Genomic DNA, 22,552 nt, shown 5'->3' with positions numbered 1-22,552 from the left:
TCAGACATTTACTATTAATTAATGACATTTATAAATATTAAACACTCCACGGTGTTGGCATTATTAGTCGCAAAAACAATGGACAAGCATGGCCCCAAGCGCTCATTAGAGTTACAATACGCAAATTACTACTACTTATGACAAGTTTAATTAACACCTAATTTACCGACCGATACAAATCCAGTGTCGGTAAAACAGTCTTGTCAATTCAATTTTAAAATCACAGGCTGGAATGTATCTAATACGGAATTAGAGGAATGATTAATGTAATAGTTTGCTTTGCAATATGAGTATGAAACTCAATAATAACCATGTATGGTCGATAGTTTACTTGTCAATAGCATAATTAGCAAGCTGTTTAAACAACAGGAAAGGGTTAGATTTCAACTTTGATATTGAACCGATTTAAAAGCGAATGTTTGACGTGATACTGATATCTAATTTAGAATTCAAAATGAAATGCATGATCGGTATTTAAACACTGAATATCCTAAATTGTACTAAGATGTCAAGGCACTCAAACTTGAACTATTTACCTTAATATCTCAGACCAAACACATACAAATACCCATACCTAGGGTAACCAGTATTCCTTGTATTTATCGTCTAAATCGTAAAAAGGTCATCTGAAGATTGTGTTTACTGAGTTCCGGTCTCAAGAGAGTGTAGAGTGCACTCAGAGCATTCAAGTCTACGATTGTCGGAACACATTTACTTATCTGGCTCCTGCATTACTAAAGGAAAAGCCGGTCAAGTGTGCCTTAACTTAAGGTTGCGTGGTTGGCGCATCAAGGCGTAAAACTCGAACGCTCCATGCATACACGTATCGGTCGATCAGACTTAGGAATTGAATAGTGTTTCAAAGATTATACCGAAATCTATACTAATTCTATATTATAATAGTAATTTGTGTTATTATTTGCTTCAAGCAATTAGGGTATTAAACAAACTGAAAAGTGAAAGAAATAGTAACTAATGTCAATATTCTTTATTTTGAAGGGCTAATCCAAGGCGATACACAAATCAGTCAGCCGTTTAGAAGCCATACAGTTAGACGTACAGTAGAATTATAATATTGAATGAAGATAATTAAACCCGTTACAATATCACAACGTTGTACGTTGTGATATTGTAACGGGTAAACATTCGATCAATTAAATCGATTTTGAACTACTTTAGATAGTCACAATTTTTGCGAATGAAGAATGCGTAGATCAGGAAGTTATAAATTAAAAGTCCATTAAAAAGAAGCGAGACTTCCATCTGTTAAGATTACACAGTCTAATCCCCTAAATAAAATATAATCCTTTAAACATCATTAAGCTTTTAGTGTGGGTTGATACAGGTTTAATGTCATCGCCTACTCGAAGGTTAAAAAACCTAATCAAAATCTGCCATTTCTTTGGAAATAAACCATGATAGACAATACATTATGAATGAGTACGTTCGCCTGAATTTCCCAAAGGATTCAGCAAAGGTAACTGTTGTTTCGTAGTCACAGTTTGTCAGTAACGATTTAAATTCTCGACGGTCTCGCCTATTGGCAATTATAGAGTCCAATTCTAAACCTTTGTAGGTTTCGATTGTTTTCTTTTATACATTTCTTTTAAACGATCCCACACTAAGAAATGTAATTACTGTGTCTAAGATTTTCACAATAAAATTACGTTTTCAAGTCACCCAGATTCAGATCAAGCATTCTTGGATCACACAAATGCTTGTCCTATGCGGGGATCACTTTGGATTTGTCGTGGCAACCCGTACCACTCGATTACCCGTACACTCGGACAATGTTTTGTCTACAAAATATCTAGTAATAATAATATTTATATGAAACTAAAAACATTATTACGTTATTAGGTGTCTTATCTCTTTGACATCAGCTGTAGGTTATTAGCACATGCCTTTGAGAACTAGATTAGTTAATTAGTTAATAGAGTCATGTTGACGCTCAAAGAAGAGAGAAAATTTTGTGATTACAGATGGATTTAATGAATGCTTTTAATGATAATATTATTTTAGTGAATAGGTATTTTTGCTTGTGTTTTTAATTTAGTTATGAAGACTCTTTGAAGAATACCACTTTCTATTAAAGTAAGACCGTAGCAGTTGTGAATTCGCACTTCAGGCTTTTCTCTTTCACAACTGCAAGTTTTGTTTTAAGCAAGTCGTAGACCCGTCTAGATTTTTTAAGTAAGTTACAAGTACATGTATCTATGACTTATATTGTAATTTGAGTAAGTTTATTTATAACGTTATCCAACATAAAACCAATTACAAAAAGTGAGTAATAGCGGCAAAAATAATACGTTATCATTTTTCCAAAAAGAATATGTTGTCAGATTATTTTTGTCCTTAGAAAATACTATACTAGGCAATTACTTATAAATGGCTGTTTTTTTCTTACATCGCAACTATATAGAGACATAATAACTTCGTACAATAGGAGATCTTTATTTTGCTTGCTGGTTAAAGACTTACCTTTTAAGTAAATAATGAGAAACCGTTTTGTAGGTGCAAGAAATCATTGTTTGCAAAATATGTTAAATGTAGTTATAGGCTACTGAAACTAAATATAGAGTATTTACTTGTAAAATGCATTTTTGAAAAAAGCATTAGAGATCATAGATCTCTTGGGGAAAAATAAACACACAACATGTAGAGTCATTAATTAAACGAAACTTTTCATAACTAGTCAAGTCTGAAATAAATTAAATTTAAATTTAAATAGTGTTTTCAGCCGCAAGGAACAAATTCTACACCCACATAAATATATTCTTTAAATAGAACCCACTGATACTTGAACTACTCACGAAACTAAATTCATTTCAAACAAAGTTAAAATAATATCTATAAATCCTTCATCAAACAAGCTTTTTAGATAATTACTCAGTCCACTTTAAATTAAACTTAAATTTAATTTAGTTTATAGGTAATTTATTTCAGTGATTCTCACGTGGTTTCCAATGTTACGAATTTAGATGATTATTTTTATATATTATGTACCCCTAAGTATTATAACGACAACTTATCATAAGAGAAGTCTAAAATAAGATTCCACTAAATCATAAACTAAGTTTCGCCGCGTCATTGTAAAACAAATTAGGTACAGTCAGCATCAGAAGTAGATTAACGCAATACGATTTCAAAAGCACCTACCAAATATTTGGTGTTAAGTATGTCTCAACTGTACTAGGTATCAAGACTATTTTGTTATTTTAAATATCATAACAGGATCTCATATTTAACTAGCTGTTCCGACTGGGCCCGTGCGCTGCAAATCGAAAATAATCCCCAGGGAACATGAAACCGAGATAAAAATAATCCTATCTTGCTTAAAAACTATCTGTGTACCAAATTTCGTCTAAATTTATTCAGTGTTTTTTGGGTGAAGGAGGTCTAACATCCAGACATCCATACATACAAACTTTCACGTTTATAATATTACCAGCGGTCGTCCGCGGCTCCGTCCATCGCTGAAAAGTACAATGCTGTTTTTATGTTGATAAAAACAAACCCTAAGTTAAGTGTTAAGTGTATACAAAAACATGTGTACAAAGTTTCATGATGATCGGTAAAATATATATCGCGAGAAACCGTAAGAAACAAACTTACATTTACATTTATAATATACTTGGGATATTTTATATACATAATATAATTGGGATTGTATGAAGTTATTTTGAAAATCTAATTGTGTCAGCCAACTCCTATTGCAGACCGTACGAGCACTACGTACCTATGTCATACATAATCACTGACCTATTTTGGGGAGCAACCCTCGAATCATAAATAACAAGGTATCACGTTGTTCGAAATCACGACGTGAATGAGCAAAATTTATTGCAGTTACAGAAAAATAAGTGTGTCATTATTGCTAGGAAGATATACAGTAATGGTATGAGACTACATATTTGTATATTACAACTGTTTTTGCGTACTTGTATAGTGGGTAGTGATCGTTATTGGCCAAATTAAAATATAAACGTATATGGTATATGATGACATATTCTGTGAGTAAATAAAGTTTTTTTATACAGTAACTCTATGAATAAACTGTATCATAATTATTAAGAGTTGGTTTTAATTAATAATTCGTTATTCTAGTGGTGCGCTTAACATGCAATTTTGCAATTATGAAAAAAAAATACATTTAAATCGATCTATTAGATTCTCTTACAATGATAATTCTATTGCTTTTATGTTGATGTGAAAAAAAATATCTTAATCATAAATCGCAACAAACGCTCTCAATATTATTTCAGGCAATAACAATACCTGTTTGAACATACATAAAGCTAGTTCCAAAAACTTGACTTAAGTTTCAAAGAATCGTTTCGATCCCCGGCTTTGTAAATGGAAGCTACTGTCTACTTGTGTCTATACTACGAAAGCTTTAACACTCATTGTAGAAGTGAGATGGCGCTCTACAGTGAATGTTGCTTGTTTCGCTTTCACAACGGAATAAATCTTGGTTTTAGAACGTCTAGGTCAGCTTTGTAAGTCTAGACACCCATCTGTATATTTTTATTATCTATGTACATTATTCAGAATTCTGCGTACCTACATGTTTAAAAGAAGGGATTGGAAATATTGACGATGAACGCCAACGGAGATTATCGTTACACAATCGAAAAGCTGCGAACATTTTCATAGCGCTCAACTTCTTTTATGTTAACCTAAAAGTGTTTTCTTATTTATTTTTTTTGTTTCATACCGGAAATAAATATTTGAACATTGATTTTTATAGTTAATACGATGTTTCTTTTTTTAAAATGAGCTGATACTTTACAACGTTGATAGCCTAGAAGTATGACAGCTGGATTGCCACGTCAAAGGTCGTAAGTTCTTAATCCCACCAATGTCAACGTAAATATCATGTCTTTGTAAAGTAAGGTAACCGGACACACCTGAGAATTTTTCAAGGGTGTTACTAACGTTGTGCTTCAGCCATACGATAAGAAGGCTTATATGCGACTAACAAGATATAAATAGCTGATTCAAATCTTCTTTATCAATTAAAATGATAAAGTAACATTTTCCAAGTTTATTTCTACTTGAAACTGTCAGGTTTCATAGAGAAACCGTAAGACAAATGGTCTACGGGATTATCCTTAACGACTGTCTTTAATACAGGTGGCTCCCGGTGGATTCATAAGTTAATATTGTACTTCATCAGTTAGCACTATTTGCCTGTGGGGTATAAAGTAACTCGGGTAGTATAAGTAGATTTAAATATATTTCAGTTTGTGCATATAATATTTCGATGTAGCTACCGATGGAAACTGAAATTGATGTCAAGAAAATAGCAATAATAAAACACTCCCAAATAACAAAAGCAAAAAAAGCGTCATATAAGGCATAATCTGATTTTCTAATCTAAATATTACAACTGAAATGAGGTTAGCATTCTAACGATTCTCTAAAGATCAAAATTGCTTCCAAATCCCATACCATAACACAAACATTAACTTAACTCTGAAAAAGCAATTTTTTTGGAGTAGTTAATTATATGCCTGCAAAAATGACAAAAACTAAAAAAAAGTTAGTTACAATTAATATAAGTGTATACCAACACGAGAGATATGCGATTACCCTCAGCAAACTAGGTCTAGCATCAAACAGCGTATAAATACCTTAGTGACACTCGCATGGGAGTCGAAAGCCTCGTTGATTTTCAAACGGGCTGTAAGCTAGTTATCTCTACGTGTAACGTTAACGTCATCAAAAATGGAACCGTAAAAATCACAGAATTTTACCCGAAAACGAAAAGTATTTTTTATTATTACATATTCTCGTTTTATTCTAGTGGTGTTTTGGTAATAAGGATTGACGAACATGGCGTTCTCACGGATTATTTGGCTCGTAGCACTAGCTGTGACGGTCGACGCTACGCTTTACGACGATGACTACGACACCTACACAAAAGCTTACGACTACAAAAATGCAGGTAATAACAATGATTTACTGTACTCCGAACCGTAACTTTATTGAGACCAATTTGATTCCCACCGTTATGTCTCTCAATCGGACCGAATGGCGTCCCCTTAAATTGAGTTTTGTAACGAAGCCTTTAAGGCAATATTCGCCAAACTCTAACTAGATTTTCACAACTGCCCAGAGAATAGATTTGTACAATGCTATATTATGTCTTGGTTTATAGTCCTTTGTGTAGACAACTTGTGTTAGACATAATATACGACACTTAATCCTAATTTAGAAGCAAAACTCTTAATTCGAGGAGTAAAGTACATGTGAATAATACATGTTGCCGAGTTGTCTTGTTAGACTAAAACACTAATACACAGCTAAAACGGTACTCGGTAGATTGGTTTAATACAATTTGAAACGGCCTTCTCTGTAAACTAATTCACTTTGCATAATATATGTTGCGTAATGGACAGTGTGCCTAAAATAGAACAAAACTGATGTATAAAATGATTTTGGTGTTTTTTGTGTTATTTTTGTTGAACAATCAAATACTTCTTGAAATAAGAACTTTTACCTAGATCAGAGACATGTGGCATACTGTACATAATTCATAAATACAATATCGCTACAACACGACAACAATAAGACAGAACAAGCAGTAAAATTCGTAAGCGATGCGCGTCGTAGCAACATGTGACGCTCACCCCGTTTTCGTAGCAGTAACGTAGAGCGCTACGCATGTAGAAAACCAATCTCTAACTTTCCTACGAGTTGGTTACGCGCACGAACTCATTTCCTTTTAGATGGGTCAACTAGGTGCCGATAACAGTTTTGCTTAGTTGCTCACCTTAATGCGGTCGACATAATAGACTCAGAGCGCAATATGCGAGCTGAGAGGCGAGTTACATATGCAAGTGCGCTCGAAAACTCCCAGTTACGTCGGTAACGAATGCACTCATCGCTGTTGGCTGCAAGTAAGGCCCGGTAATACAATTTCCCGCTGCTCGCGCTATTGCCATCTTGGGGACAATTTGGCCTAATGCTTGTGCATCTCGCTGTTCGCAACGAACATTGTTTAAAATATGTCGGGTATAGTGGAGACGTGTTGAAAGAAGAAAATTGAATCTTTAACACGATGTTTAATTTGGTTGAACACAACGACAGTGGCTTTTAAACCTTGAACCTTTGAACAAACTGATTGACCCCAATTATTTATGGTTTTGAATAAAAATACGCACGTAATAGAGTCAAAGTAATTTTCCTGGTACAGAAAAAATAGCTGTACTGTGAACCCGTTTTGAATACATGTACCTACATAGGTACACAGATTGTTACAAAGCTCTTTTGAAACATAAAACCCTTGTTCAGTCACCTTTATTCTTTTGAAGCTTGCTCGTAAAATCGTGTGACTTTCGGTAGCAAACAGGTAGAATATCATAAGATCAGAATAGAATATTACGAATTGGTTTATTTTTAACCAAGAAGATATCGAATTATCTTTATGAAAAGGAATTACCAAAAATAAAATTCAAAGTTGACTGAGGACAAAATGCAAACATTTAATACATATTCGAAGAAAATTTAATTAAACGATAAATAATTTCCGCTTCATGTAAGCTACGATCATTATCACAAATTGTGATAAGCAAACAATTAATTACTGTTAACCAAGCTATCAATATTTTAATGTAACCGCAACATGAAAACTTTTCGACATTATTATAATTGCATTCAATATGTTGACCACATGTGCAGTATCAGGCCGCATACCTACAGGCAGCGATAACCGCAGCCGAAACTATCGAGTTCTTATCCAGATAAGACCGAGCACAATTGTTATCGGGAAACTCGAATAGTGTTGGGACGCGATACGTCATTACATCAATGAGGATCACAGATACGGAGGGCTTCAGAACCAATTTCGCGGACAGCAATTTTTGTCGCCATTTCGCGTTCGAGTGATTTCATTTCGAGAGACATCCCGAACTAGCTTATCTTACGGGCGCAGCTCAACGTATCTTCCATTCTCTTACTTGTCGAATGCGAGGCTCAATAAGACTTCAGCCTTTTCCTGAACCCGATTAGCGATTCACATCTCTATCGGTACAACTGCGTGCGTAAATTGCGTCTGACAGGACCGTTCGCCTAATGGGACCGTACCCAACGGATTAATTAACTGTACACTGTCGAATAATCTCTTTGTTCTCTAGTAACGACTTGTATGGATACCTATACAAGGTTAATCAGCAAAATTTACCGTCATAATTGCCTATTACATACTTGATCCTCGTTAGGATTTTTAATAGGATTATGATGATTCAGTATGGGATTAAATTATACATATAATCCAAATAGAAAAAAAACAAAACTTGACTAACAGTAGCTATCACTAATGTAGCTGCAGCTAATTACCTAACAGTAGGGATGCCCACGTAAAACATTAATGAGAAAGTTGGCGCGATAACGTAGAGAGCTTCAAACAAGGATTGAAGCAAGAGCGTCGAGAAGAAGCTGCCATTAACATTCCGGCGTGGAGGAGGTAATAATGTGGGTGTTACACGGTGAACGTTTCACTCGAGCAAATGGCCGCGCGCCGCCGGGATATGGGTATTCTGTTACGGGTAGACGGAGCATACCGCGCGGTTACTGCCATCGAGGGTGCTACATATATATACTGTACCAGTATAGACTATACTAGGTACATAATATATATGCTTTCCCACATACCATACTAATGCACCTAGTATGGTAGTACCAATTGGACATACCACCGAAATATAAGCTACGAATTTATTGGACTAATACCTAGTGTTTTCCCTTACTTTGTAAACACTAGTCTGAAAATAAATGAACCACCGATCATTGAACTCAGAATATAATTTTACGAGTAAGATTTATGAACAGGTTTTATGTAGACCGGTTTAGAAATTAAATGAGCATTGAAATTGTCTGTAAACTTATACCGCACTTTTACGTCAAAACAGATTATAAGTTTAAATTAAAAGGCAGTTAATTCTGAACAAAAATCTTCTGAAAATTAGTGAGTTAAGAAAACATTTATTCACAACATCATAATTAATAAGATAAAATTCATTACACGCAAGTGCTTTATATACCGTAGAACGAAGATATCACAGAAAGTTGAATACTTAACATAAAACGTGAAAAGATTATAAAGACTGAATATAAACCGTAACGAGATGACTTCTATAACGGCTCGCTGTACTGCATACAAACGTACCAAAGTTATAATCTCATATTGCCGGCGAACACATAAAGGTAACAGTAAATTCTAAGATAAAATTAGTCAGCAGTTTGTAACTGAAGTGAATACTTGTTAGTGGAGTTTTTACGCGGAGTGCGGTGCGAAATACCGCTTTATACGTTTCAGCAATCTCTGATGGTACACTTGAATTTATAGCGCGGGCTGTAGTAAAAGGGCTAGGTACTCGGCAAGCGATATTATTCGGCGGGGGTGCGTTTTGTTTACAAATTGCTTGGCGGCGCGTGCCCGCCGCCTCGCCTCGAATCACCTCGAGATAACCGGCTGCTGCTACCCACCGATAATTTTCTTCAACCTTGTTTTATACGCACGTTGAACGGTGATTTCAGCCGTAAATGGATTGATCCAGTTTATGGCATACCCTGCCTCAGGAAAATTGGGGTGGTGCTGCAAAACAGTTTTAATAGTGGAATTTAAGATATTATGGTTTATTCTTGTCTTACAAAATTGTATACTCCTGAGTTCTTATAACGTTAATAGAATTAAGATATTCAATATTCTTTTCCACATTTCAGCATACAAAATTAGGTATATATTCAAATCTATGTAATTATATTCATACGGCAACAATTCATATCAATCGAGATTACAACGATAAATTAAATAAATTTTCCTTAATGTACCTACTAAAAATACTGTCCTGTTTTATTATAGCTTGTCTAAAAAGTTCAGTGACCTACCTTGGTTCAATATAAGCGGAGATTTAAGTCCCTCGGAAGAGTCAACATGTTCCCCGTCACATCTTCCAAATAAATTAAAAAGGAGTGAGATTCATCTCGCCGTGTCACCACATTAAATATTAACATCTATAAATACTTACTTAAGGTTCATTTTTCTGTGACTTTTAAGAGTCACGAAAATATTTATCAGCAAAATTGCGGTTGGCCGAGAAGTAATGAAAAATTCACCCTTGACGCGACCTGTATAACTAAACCCTTAACAATATTGCTGGATACCTTTGTATTCTATTTGATTATGTACTTTTTTCTCGGTTGCTTCTGTGTATTCAATTTATTTAATGTTTCATTACAGAGAGTCGCACTTGCACGCAGTCAGAGTTCCGCTGCAAGACAGGAAGATGTATCCCGCTGTCCTGGCACTGCGACAATGAAAAAGATTGCCCTGATGGTTCAGACGAGGAGCCCGGCACGTGCAGTCAGTATAAACCTTAATTACCTACACTTGTACGACAACTACAAACAACTAAGAACAAACCAACTTAATTAAATAAAACTCTTTCATATATTCTTTAGGGAAAAAATTGCACATATTAAACTTACTTTAGGTTGTGTGAATTAATGAAAATATCATGGAAGCGTAAAGAAAATAACGACGTTAAGTACACATGTTTGTAAGTAAATTCTAATAATAATGAATATAAAGTTTTCTAAGAAACATTAAAAGGAACATGAAGCGAATTCTCTTCACCGTCTATTTAGTATTTGCATGTATAAAATAAAGCAAACACTGTTATTTTAGCAAATTTACTTTACTTATTTAGGGTCGAGTTGGCAGTGACTCGCTTATTGTTTAGACGTAGAACAATGAAAAAACAAGGTCGCCAAATGACAAAGCCAGCGAGGGTATGAAAGCTGGACGATCCTGTGATCCCGACCCGAGTTATCCCTTGTTAATAGAAACCGAAAAAGTTTTTATTAACCACAATTCTGATTTTAAACATCTGCGACCTCTATGACAATTAAAAGCTTTAATTCATTTTGTTTTATAAATTAAACATGTCGCACAGATTAACACGACTAATGTATGTTGATGTTGGTAAGTGGTTTTAGTTTATTTATAGTACGTGCGAAAATACAACATAATCATTTATTCGGTCGCGATTTATTTAAGAATCAAACTTTATGTATGCATATAATAATAACGTGGTTGTTTATGAGACCTTTGGTATTGAAAACGAGATACCCCATAGGTATTGAGAAGTTAAAATTTATAGTTATGTGCAAAATTATGTCATTTCCCACCCAAGCCAATATCGGCGTGATGATATATCCTATACTAAATTTTAATGAGTGCCCTAATTTAACTTATGTAATAACTATATATTTGGCGCCAGGTCAGCCTAATAGCATGGCATCAATTCAAAATTAAAACCGTAAAAAATAATAATCTAAAAATTTATGGGCAAACTTTTGAAATACGCGTATTTTGTCCTTCTCACGACCTCCAAGGTAGATTAAAATCTTAATTACGACCAAGTTTTCAGGATTAATTTTATAATCTTGCCCCCACTCACCTGCTTCTAAGAATAATCAAAACTTAGGATCCTGTTTCAATCAAATTGTCTTAATAATGGTTTTCAAAACAGAATTAAATGAAATGTTTCAATAATATTCTTTAGATTTACGAGTAATCTTTTATGTAAAAGTCATTACACGTATGTAAATATGACCTCCTAAGTAAGTCAGTAAACGTAATGTGAAAAATGCGAATATTCACGACGAACCGAGGGTCGCCCCAAATGAATTTTTGCCGAGAGCCTGCGGTATTTAAATAAAACACGTAATACGAATTTAACCATTCCAAGGGGTGCGTAGGACCGCGTTAATTTATTTATGGCTGACACATGAGATAACGGACGAGAAAGGGAATGTACTGACACATTAGAGTTCAAGACAAGTTTGGAAGCAATGACAGAGTGCAATAAGTTTAGCACGGCTTAACTTTCTGTGAAAATATTTTTCTCCGAGCGTTAAAATATGTCAGACTGACGCGAAAACCTATGTTGTCAGGTTTTTTTTAATATTTTTATCGAAACAGTTTAATAGCGCAATTTTAAAGCAGAATATAATACTAAAATTAAAAAGAAAATTTCCAGTTTGAAATTGCTACCCATGGGATGTTTGAAAACGAAAACGTACCCAAAAAGGACAATGTATGAAATAAACGACTGCCCACCCCATTATTCAAATGTGAAACGAGTAGAAAATTACGCGTTCGCCTTTTTTTACGTTTGTCGATCCATAGGAGGGTCACGCTATAAATCGCGATTTTTATCACCGACACTTTTCAATATAAGTGACCCGTAAAATTAACATGCCTTTTACGATTTACGATATACATGTAGATATTGTGACGAATCTCAATGTCTGTGTCATCAATTTTATTATAGGACAGATAAAATACCGAAGATTAAAGATATTGTTTTGTAATAATGATTAATTTTATCGATAAAAAAATATCACAACAAGCAAGCTATTTTTGTAAAAATAACATTACTGAATCATTATGTGAGTCAGCTTGAAAATTATCAACTTTTAATGTTATGCGAGCAAGCATTGTTCACAAAAGTACTTATAAAATGAGTTCATCCAGCGTCAAAGGGACTTTAATTCCTTGTTTTTCTCAAACTGCAACTGTGTGTATAAAAAGCTTGCAAAAGTTTGCGAAGGTTTTATTCGAGCGGAGGTGGGGTTATGGCTACCGCGGGCGCGTAACTTTGTACACTTAGAGCCACTGTAAGTCGTCCCACATAATGGAAAATCCTTTTTTATTTGGCAGAGACACGCAATGTTTTGTAGGCGACAATGTAGATGCTGGTTATATATATCAAGTTTATATAGGTAATCTGGTTTTGCTGTCCCTGTTGACAAATATATTTATCACCGAGGCTTTAATGTTATTTTCCGGGATAAGTAAGGTTTATGGTGCCATGTCTCTCATAGAGGGTAGTCCTAAGCTTGTGAATGTAAGCCTTCGTAATAAATCTTTCTCACTGATTTTTATTTACCATCATTTTAAAAGACAGTCATGAAAGTTACGTAAAGACTTAAATATATTATTTCAGTTGGACTACTTGTTTTGGAACATGCTATTAGATTAAATTACAATAAAGTTAGTGGATGGGTAATAGATGTATTTAGTTCGAATATTTTGGAAAGGTTTGTTACGGTAACTGCAGTAAAACAAGCTTCGTTTGATTACACATTGCTTACATAACTAAATATTAAACTCGCCTAGAATGTATACAACTGCATTTAAGCTAATAACACTGACGAATACCTCGAAAAGTTTTCAACGCGGCACCCCAAGCTTTCACAATTTACGTCTGCTGAATTTCGTTAGAAGCTCGCAAAACAACATTACAGTCTAATAAGGGGACTGTTTAGAATCATTAATTACATTTTAGTCGTGCTGTGCTTAGCATTACCATTTATTATTACGCTAAAACACTTTGCATTTTATACGTGTTTGCTTTGTCAACTTAAGTTGCTACTGATAGCCTTGTTTTAAGCCTGTTCATGTTGTAAGATTAATTACATCGCCGTAAATTGTTTATATAGCTAACCCCCTCATTTATTTATGTCGGATCGCAGATAGTTGGGATTCCATTAAATTGTTTGCTTTTAAACTAAAGTCAAGCAAATAGTTGGCAAGTAAAGCGCTGAAGGCGTCATTTTATCGGTGCTTAATATTTCCGAGTTAATTAGACGGCTAGGATAATAAATTTGATATCATAAAGTGGTGAGAATAGGCGATACAGAAAGTATTATGAGGAAAACACGATATCAATCAAAATTTCGTATACAGTGTCAGAAAGGCGTTGTCCTGAGCACAAATTCGTGTGCACAACTGGACAGTGCATTCCGCTCTCTTGGCAATGTGATGATGTGGCTGACTGTGTCGACGGTTCAGACGAACACCAGTGCGGTAAGAGCATGGTTCTCGTAGGGGAAAGCATGATACAGCAATTGGCATGTCGGATACCCAGTTCATCTCAATCAGGGTTAAAATGTATCGATCGTCACAGAACTCGGAGCATGTGAGGATGAAATTACGAGCGCAAAACACGTAATGTAATCGGTAGACAATAACTTTCCGACGGTTTTATTAAAAAAAGTTTCGACGTCTCAATTACTTAAAAACAAAGAAAAAACTAGAACGCAAAAGAAATACTCAATTACGGCTAAGTTCGTTTAAGGCTTACGATAAATAGGGGACAAAAATAAATAGATTATTTTAACAAGAACCTCAAAGTAATTGGTGTCCTGGTTACGAAATTTTTCGTAGCTTTTACAATAAACAAACGTTAAAGGAATATAAGAGATTAAGTTAAAGTAGGCAGGATCAGAGGATAGGGATTTGGAAATGTTTCTTAGGGATTTGTACGATACTTTATCAATGTATTCGCATCTTACTTAGCATGTGCATGAATGGGTTGACAGAGGTGAAATCGTGCGGGCCAGAAGAATTCACTTGCAGAGGGAGAGATGGCGAGTGCGTCCTCTCACCTGGATGTGCGACGACAATGCGGACTGCTCGGACGGATCAGACGAAAAAGCATGCCAGTAAGGGATAACTTTCAATACAATTGTAATTATGTAAGCCCGAATAACGATCAAAGGTACCAACTTTTTAACATGATTGATTGTACATTCCGCTTTTTTGTTCTCGTCCATTATCGGTCTACAAGAATGAGAACGCGGGATGCAAAAACACAAAAGTAATTCATTAATTTCGGGCAGCCCGTTTTCAGCGGTGTAACTTTTCGGAGAATATAACATGTTCGCCGAACATAATTACTCAGTTATTGTTATAAATGTCATTTCACATTACATTTTATACCTGGGTCAGCATTTGTGATACTACACACTTACAAAATTATCATCTGAACATTGGTTTAATATCGTTGGTGACTTCAATTCAGTGGTATCTAAAGTTATGAAATCGGCTATTTTGTTACGAAGTGGAAATTGCATGATGCCGACCTAAATATATTATCGTCTATTTTATTTTAAGATAATGCAGTCCAAAGAGCACATTTTGATTAATTCCTTGAGTATTACATACATTTTACGTTCCGTTTGCTTAATTAATTCATTGAAAAGTTATGAGTCATAAACAAAGTGAGTGCCGGAATTAAAGCCGTTTGAATTACGCAGTCTTATGATCCAATAGCAATTTACTTTCAGAATAAATTTGACTGAGAGGGATTAACATATCATGACGACTTTCAGCTATTAGCATTTGTAGTAGCGATCAATCATGTGGGCAGAACTGCCCGTATATTATAAGTCCCTAATAGGACTGTTGCCGTCGTTGAAAGGAGACGCAACTACTGGCTATCTCGCTCTCCCAACAGCATAGTTAAACCTTAAGATATCGTGGTAGAGGCACTGGACTAAACTCTGTATTCTATTAACGCTCTCATCCATCTACGAATTCTTATCTCCCCATACCCGGATAGTGGCGTGAGCGATGACGTTGCGTGGTACTTCAATACACGTGGAGCTTTCCGACGTCCTTTGAGCCTCGTCAAGATTATGTCATCATTTATCTTATACTTCATTGGTTTGTATGATGTTTCCGACATACAATTCTCTATATTCTTTGTATCATTTGGTATTAATTCTTCTTAAGTTCTTAAAGAAATCGAAGAATTTCTAAAGCTAAATTTACATCTGACAGAGGAAAAGTTTTTCTTCTACATGAATTTAATCCATCTAGTTCACTAGATCAACTTAAAATGTTACCTATTTCAAGGAATTTTAATTACTGCTGCATTTTGCTCCATTCATTTTTCTTTCAATGTGCTCTTGGTGCTCATTATACTTGGAAATAATGCCATGTTCAGCGTTTTTATTGTTGCATTGTGTAAATTAAATGTTATATTTAGGTATACTTTTTCTAAAGTCACCACACCGACGGTACTAGATGTGTGCGGGTTCGATTCCCGTGTAGAATAGCATTTGTGTGATCCGAAAATGCTAGTTCAGAGTTTAAGTGTCTTTCGTGCATGTGGCTTGAATTTAAGTGATACAAGGACTCAATTCCTTAGTGCGGGGAAAAAAGAGCTCTTGAGATCTCAGTGCCGTTACCCTTCAATACTGTTTAATGTAGGTCGTCTATAGACACTGTACTTGATTAATTTTTCCACGACTGAATGTGATTACCTGGATTTGGATGATGTTACTACAAAGAGGGTACCGGAGTAACGACATCATTCAATTCTTTTAAACACCAATGAAAGTGTAATTCCAATAAATACCTGGTTATCAGATGAGACGTGTCGTTCGACGAGTTTACTTGCGGCAACGGCAAGTGCATTCAATTGCGATGGGTGTGCACGGCGATGACGACTGCGGTGATGACAGCGATGAAGTCAAGTGTCCAGCACCGACTTGCCAGCCACAGACGCACTTCTCTTGCGGAAACGGACACTGCATATCAGCCTGGTGGAGGTGTGATGGTACTGAAGACTGTCCCGATGGAAGCGATGAAGTGGTGAGTATTGTAATCTAATATGAATAAGAATGTTGAATAATCAAGCTGTTGTTTTAACAAGTAGCAGAGTATGGAGATAAAGCAAAAAAGCAATTAATATTTCAAAATTAAATCGAAGCAGATACATAAAACTACTCGGCTAGTCGAATGAAAAGATACAGAAAAGGAAATCGTGCCGGTTGTTTCATCTTAAAACACTGAAATTATAGAATAATAAAATTTACTCGTTTACGGATACTTATAGAAACACCGCCGAATGCGACGTCGTTTTAAAGTAATTAATTGTTAATTATTATTATAAAATATCTATTGTGTTTCCAGGGATGCTCAGCAACGCCAAAGGTACGATCACCTTGCATATCATCTGAATTTGAATGCAAGGACCGAATGACTTGCGTCCACAAGGCCTGGGTTTGCGACGGTGACCGTGACTGTCCTGATGGCGGAGACGAAGATCCTCAGCTGTGTCGCGGCAACGTCACCTGCAGACTAGACCAGTACCAGTGCAAGGACCATAGTTGTATCCCTGGAGCGCTGTACTGTAATGGAGACAAAGATTGCCCAGACGCAGCGATGAGGCGAACTGCCAGTAAGTATTTATTTCTTAATAGAGTTGGCCCATTTTTGTTCCTTTTGAGTAAATATTTATCAAATCCGTAGATTAGGTATGTACTAAACAATTTTCCGCGATAATGTTATACATGGCAATGAAATTTTATAAGTTTAACTTGTAAGCTATGTTTTCCTCCTAAAATAAAACTTAAAAACAGTAAACAAGAAACAGGCAATTAATCTATTATTCCTTTTAATTTTCAGCAACTAAAAAGACAGTTTGCGACAAAACGACTCAGTTCGACTGCGGCGGCGGCATGTGCATACCCCTTCCAAACTTTGCGATAAACACCCAGATTGTCCCAACTTTGAAGACGAACCGAGAGACAGGTGTGGAGAAAACGAATGCGCGAAGAACAATGGAGGAATGTACTCAGCTATGTGTCGACACTCCTGTTGGATACTACTGTGATTGTAATAAAGGATTCAAACTTGTGGATAATAGGACTTGTGAAGGTAATACCTTATTTTTAATACTGTAGTTTTATTATTGTGAGCTATTAGAGAGCATATACAGAAACAGAACACTTACAAGACTCATTAGCTTTTAGTACTAAAAGAACTGGAATACCAGAATTCTACACATGACTTATCAACAAACTTGTTGACGTCACTGATTATTTATCTCTTCGTATATTCATTTCGTAGCTGACTATGCAGGCTTTGTATAACAATGTACAATTTTCACATGAAATTTTCCCCGACACACTCAGATCTATATCTGAGTAATTTTGTTATTCTAATTCGATTAAATATCAATTATCCCCATGGTTTACAGATATCTATTTACATTTGGCAATAGGCTTAATATGTTACGTAGGCCTCTATAATATGGCACGTAGCGATGTGACTGTCGATAAGGTGATACTATTTGACATAATCTTTACTTATGAGTTTTTTATAAATACTTTCTTCTAATGATGGTTGAAATGAATTCCAAATATTTTTCATTTTTTAACTCTTGTAGCTATTTCTTTTTGGTAACCCAATAAGTTCTAAGGATGCTTGTCTTGATGCGATCTCACCAATATTAATAATAACACTACTTACTTTGTAATTTGAAATTTTTTTTTCGAATTATTTCTACACGACCATTATATCTCGAAATCATAATATAAAATAGTTTTTCAGATCCAGGTTAAGGTAGAGGTTAGGGTAGGCTAGGCAAGCATTGCCATACAGTGAAAACGAAAAAGCTAGAGTACCTACGGTAAATATATCGACGATATTTAAACAGAATTATTCTTTGTTTCAGATGTAGATGAATGTTCCGACCCAGGCGCATGCTCCCAAATGTGCATCAACGAGAAAGGAACCTTCAAGTGCGAGTGCCACGCTGGTTATGCTCGTGACCCTCGGGACCGCACCAGGTGCAAGGCGACGAAGGCCATCCATCATTACTTTTCGCCAGACGTTTTGACATCCGCAAAATCAGCCTAGATCACCATGAAATGGTCGCTATAGTTAATGATACCAAGTCAGCGACGGCATTAGACTATGTGTTCAGAACCGGAATGATCTTTTGGAGTGATGTTACTGATGAGAAAATATACAAGTAAGTTTTTGAAATCCCTGAATAAAGTAGTTTTCCTGTTATTATAGACAGCACATGTTAAAATTATCCTCATAATTAAGGAAAACACATAAAAGCTTCATTGATTAAATCTTAATATAGTATAATTAATAGCTACCAAATGTATTATTAGTTCAAGGAAAAATATGGAAACTTGATTGACTGTATAATCTCAAAGTCAATCAATTAATAGTTTGCTATTTATAATTCTTGTTATCTTAACAGGTAATCTGATTAATATCGTTATCTAAATTTGATCTAGAACAAAGTATTCATAACACAATGGAGGAAAATGTTTAAAATTCATAATCGTTTTTTCCTATATCAGGGCACCAATAGACGAGGGTACACAGCGGACCGTGGTGATTGGAGACCAGCTGATTACTTCAGACGGGCTCGCAGTTGACTGGATCTACAACCATCTGTACTGGACTGACACCGGCAAGAACCACATCGAACTCTCTGATCTACAGGGCAACATGAGGAAGATCCTAATTAGGGATCAACTAGAAGAACCTAGGGCAATTGCTCTTAATCCTCTCGACGGGTAAGAAAACAATTCTATCCGCTAAAGAACAAAGGCTGTAAACCAAAAAACGTTTTGAGAAAAACGCTCGGCAGTATTTAGCTGAATTATCAAACACATTTATTGCCGAAAACGGAAAATCCAAAAAAATAGACGTTTGTAATTCGTGTGTTATTCTAAAATTATCTGGGCCTTCGCGTTATTTAGGAATAAAGTAGTTGTTTTTGAGAGTATTGAAGACATTTATTAAAAGAAATAAGTGCTTGCATAATATAACAAAGATATCCAATTAAAAACTAGTTAAGATAAAGGTTTAATCGTCGATAAAAAGTGCCTGTGATTGCAGTATCATTAAAACGCAAAAAGTAGTCGTTATCGCCTCCCTTGAAATGACTAACATTATTACCCTGTCAATTTACAGATAATGATTCATCTGCCTTTAATCACCTGAGAATGATATTGTTACCTTAATCAAATAAGTTTTATGTTAATATGAAAACACAATTAAGATCACAAACTTGATTACATTAAATCTTGACGTAAATAAATAAAACATTACCCACACTACCATGCATTTCACACACACATGTTTCTTTTGTTTTTAATTTTGTCCGTAGACATAGAAACATTACACACACTACCATGCATTTCACACACACATGTTTCTTTTATATTTCATTTTGTGCATAGACATAGAGTACTGACATTGACATATCAAAAATATGTATATATTTGCCTATACATACTCTGTGGTCAAATGGTTTCTTTTGATTTTCATTTATGCATAGGCGTAGAGTACTCAAAAAAAAAGTTTTATTTGCCTCATTTAATATAAAAAATATTTTAATAATAATGCATAACAAATACATTAAATATTTAATAAAACATTATACTAACCAGCATGCATTTGACACACGCATACATACTCTGTGGAGTCTGTGGTCAAATAGTTCTTTTGTCTATTATTGACATGTTTAAACTTTAGTTTGAAAGTTTTTCAAACTTTAAAAGTTTACGAATACTACGTGAAATACTGAGCGCTTATACAAATTTATATGAGTTGTGTATGTGAGTTGTGTCGTCTTTTGAGGACTTCTGTCTTCTGTAGCAGCAATCTGCAATACCTAACAACATTCAGGTACAATTTTTTTTGCTATAGTTTACGATTTCAGTAATTGCGTATACTTTAGGATAAATAAGTGATTTTGTGTACGAATTATCAGAATTAACAAATCACCATACAGGCAAAAACTTTTTCTCTTCTTGATTTCAGTAATTTGATGAAAGAACTTTAATTGTGCCTCGACATAGAACATTAACGAACCGGAGTGAGAGACAAATAAGAAGGAATATTTCTCTAAGAGGAAGGAATAATTCCCCATCAGTAGTATAAGATAGTAATATGATTTTGAGAGATGCATTTAAATGTGCTCTCAATGTCATTCCAAATGTGTTTTTCAGTTATGATTGTGGATTAATGAATTTAGAGTGCAGGTTTTGCAATGCGAAACATTTTGAATCTGAAGTGACTTTAGGCGACCGAACTGCATTCACTTCATGTTGTCACAAGGGTAAAGCAATATTACCACCCTTAAGTCAAAATGAATATTTTAAATCATTATATGATGGACTTACTTCAAATGAAACTTCAATAAAAAGTAAACAAAAAATTATTTTGAAAATATTAGGAAATATAATTCATGTTTTGCTATGGTTAGCTCCGAAGCAAAAGTTGCTGAGGCAGTTACAAGTGGAGTGTATCATTTCAAAATACATGATGTTTTTTATCACAGATCAGGCCCAATGACTGCCGCATATGGTCGCTCACCATGTTTTGCACAATTATATTTTTATGATGTTGACACTGCCATTAATTATAGATTACAAGAATGTTTATTATTTGTTATTAACCAAACATGTAACAACAACATAAAGCATGAAATTTCACTGGAATTGGAACGCAGTAATCCTTTTGTGCGGTCATTCATTGCAATGAAAGATCATTGTCAGAGAGTCGAAAATCAAAACAAAGAAATTTGTATGCTCATTAAAGTAAATCATGATTTAGATCTACGCCGATTTAATGATGCAGTTCAAACTGATGTAGCAGTAATATTTAGTACAGTTGATGGTGAGCCACCTTTTGAAAGAAATATGATTTGTTTTTCAAAAGTTAATGGTATAATTAAGAATATCTCAGTTTTGGACTCATCATTAGACCCTTTAGCATACCCACTGCTTTTTCCCAACAGTGATACTGGGTGGCATGTCAATATTGCTCATAATACACCAACTACATCTAATTCAAGAGCACCCAGAAATAAATTAACCATGCTTTAGTATACAGCCTATCGACTTGCAATTAGAGATGATTTCAGCATGTTACACCATTCACAAAAACTATTTCTGCAGTGGGTTGTTGATGTACATATGTACATTTAGCAAACGATGAAAGAGTTTTTACAAAAACATTTTCAGAGAAGTTTTAAATCATTAACAAATATTGCAATATGCGATAAAAAATGCTCTTAATGGATAGTATTTTTAACGCATGATTTTTCTTATAGCATGTTTTGTTTTAGTAAACATATTTTCTTTTAATTTCATATAATTTGTTCAAAAAAGAAATTGGCAAATAACAGTCTTGGTCAAATCTGTGGTTATAGTAGTTTAGTTTTCGACAGTAGAACCTTAATAATGTTTGAATATTATATTTTAATAATTTATATTAAGTCACTTACAATTTAAATTTATTATATGGTCGAATTTCGACCACTGGGCGACCACTAGTGCTAATGAATAAAAATTTATAAACTGACGCTGTATTTAATTATTTTGTATAAATAGTTTTGGCTTTCATTCAATATTTATATAGACTAGATTTTAAATACAAATTGTTATCGAATGGCTTTTGATAGGGCCATACAAAAAACAACCTTATCGACCTTGAAATAAAGACTATCAATGTGTTTTTTCCTAGATGGATGTATTGGACCGACTGGGGCCAGGTGCCGAAGATCGAGCGAGCTGGTATGGACGGTTCTCACAGGCAGACTATCGTATCTCATGACGTCAAATGGCCGAACGGCCTTACACTGGACCTTGTGCGCAAACGTGTTTATTGGGTAAGTGTTTTTTTTTTGTCAAATATTTACCTGTGTATGTTTAAGTCCGAAAAAACTATAAGGAAAATTAAACAAATAAAATAATCAACTTACGCAGGAGTTACTTTGAATGAATTTTAAAAGATCATGTAGGATAATGTGGAAGGTATACAAATTGCCATGAAAGAAAAGATATTTTATTCAGTTGTTTATAATATTTTCAAATAATACAAAAGTTACGTGTAACCGTGGCTCATTTAAAATTCGAAGCGCGTAGTAAT

At 34.8% G+C, this 22,552-nt stretch overlaps 1 pseudogene; it reads left to right on the top strand.

The window, feature by feature from the left end:
* Positions 1-5,687: 5,687 nt before the first annotated feature.
* Positions 5,688-22,552, top strand: part of LOC113496824 — a 29,835-nt pseudogene continuing 12,970 nt past the window's right edge.

This window comes from Trichoplusia ni, chromosome 8 (assembly GCF_003590095.1).
Source record: "Trichoplusia ni isolate ovarian cell line Hi5 chromosome 8, tn1, whole genome shotgun sequence".
NCBI classification, from domain to species: Eukaryota; Metazoa; Arthropoda; class Insecta; order Lepidoptera; family Noctuidae; genus Trichoplusia; species Trichoplusia ni.
Note: the sequence above shows the minus strand (reverse complement) of the source record. Positions and strands in the feature narration are given on the sequence as shown.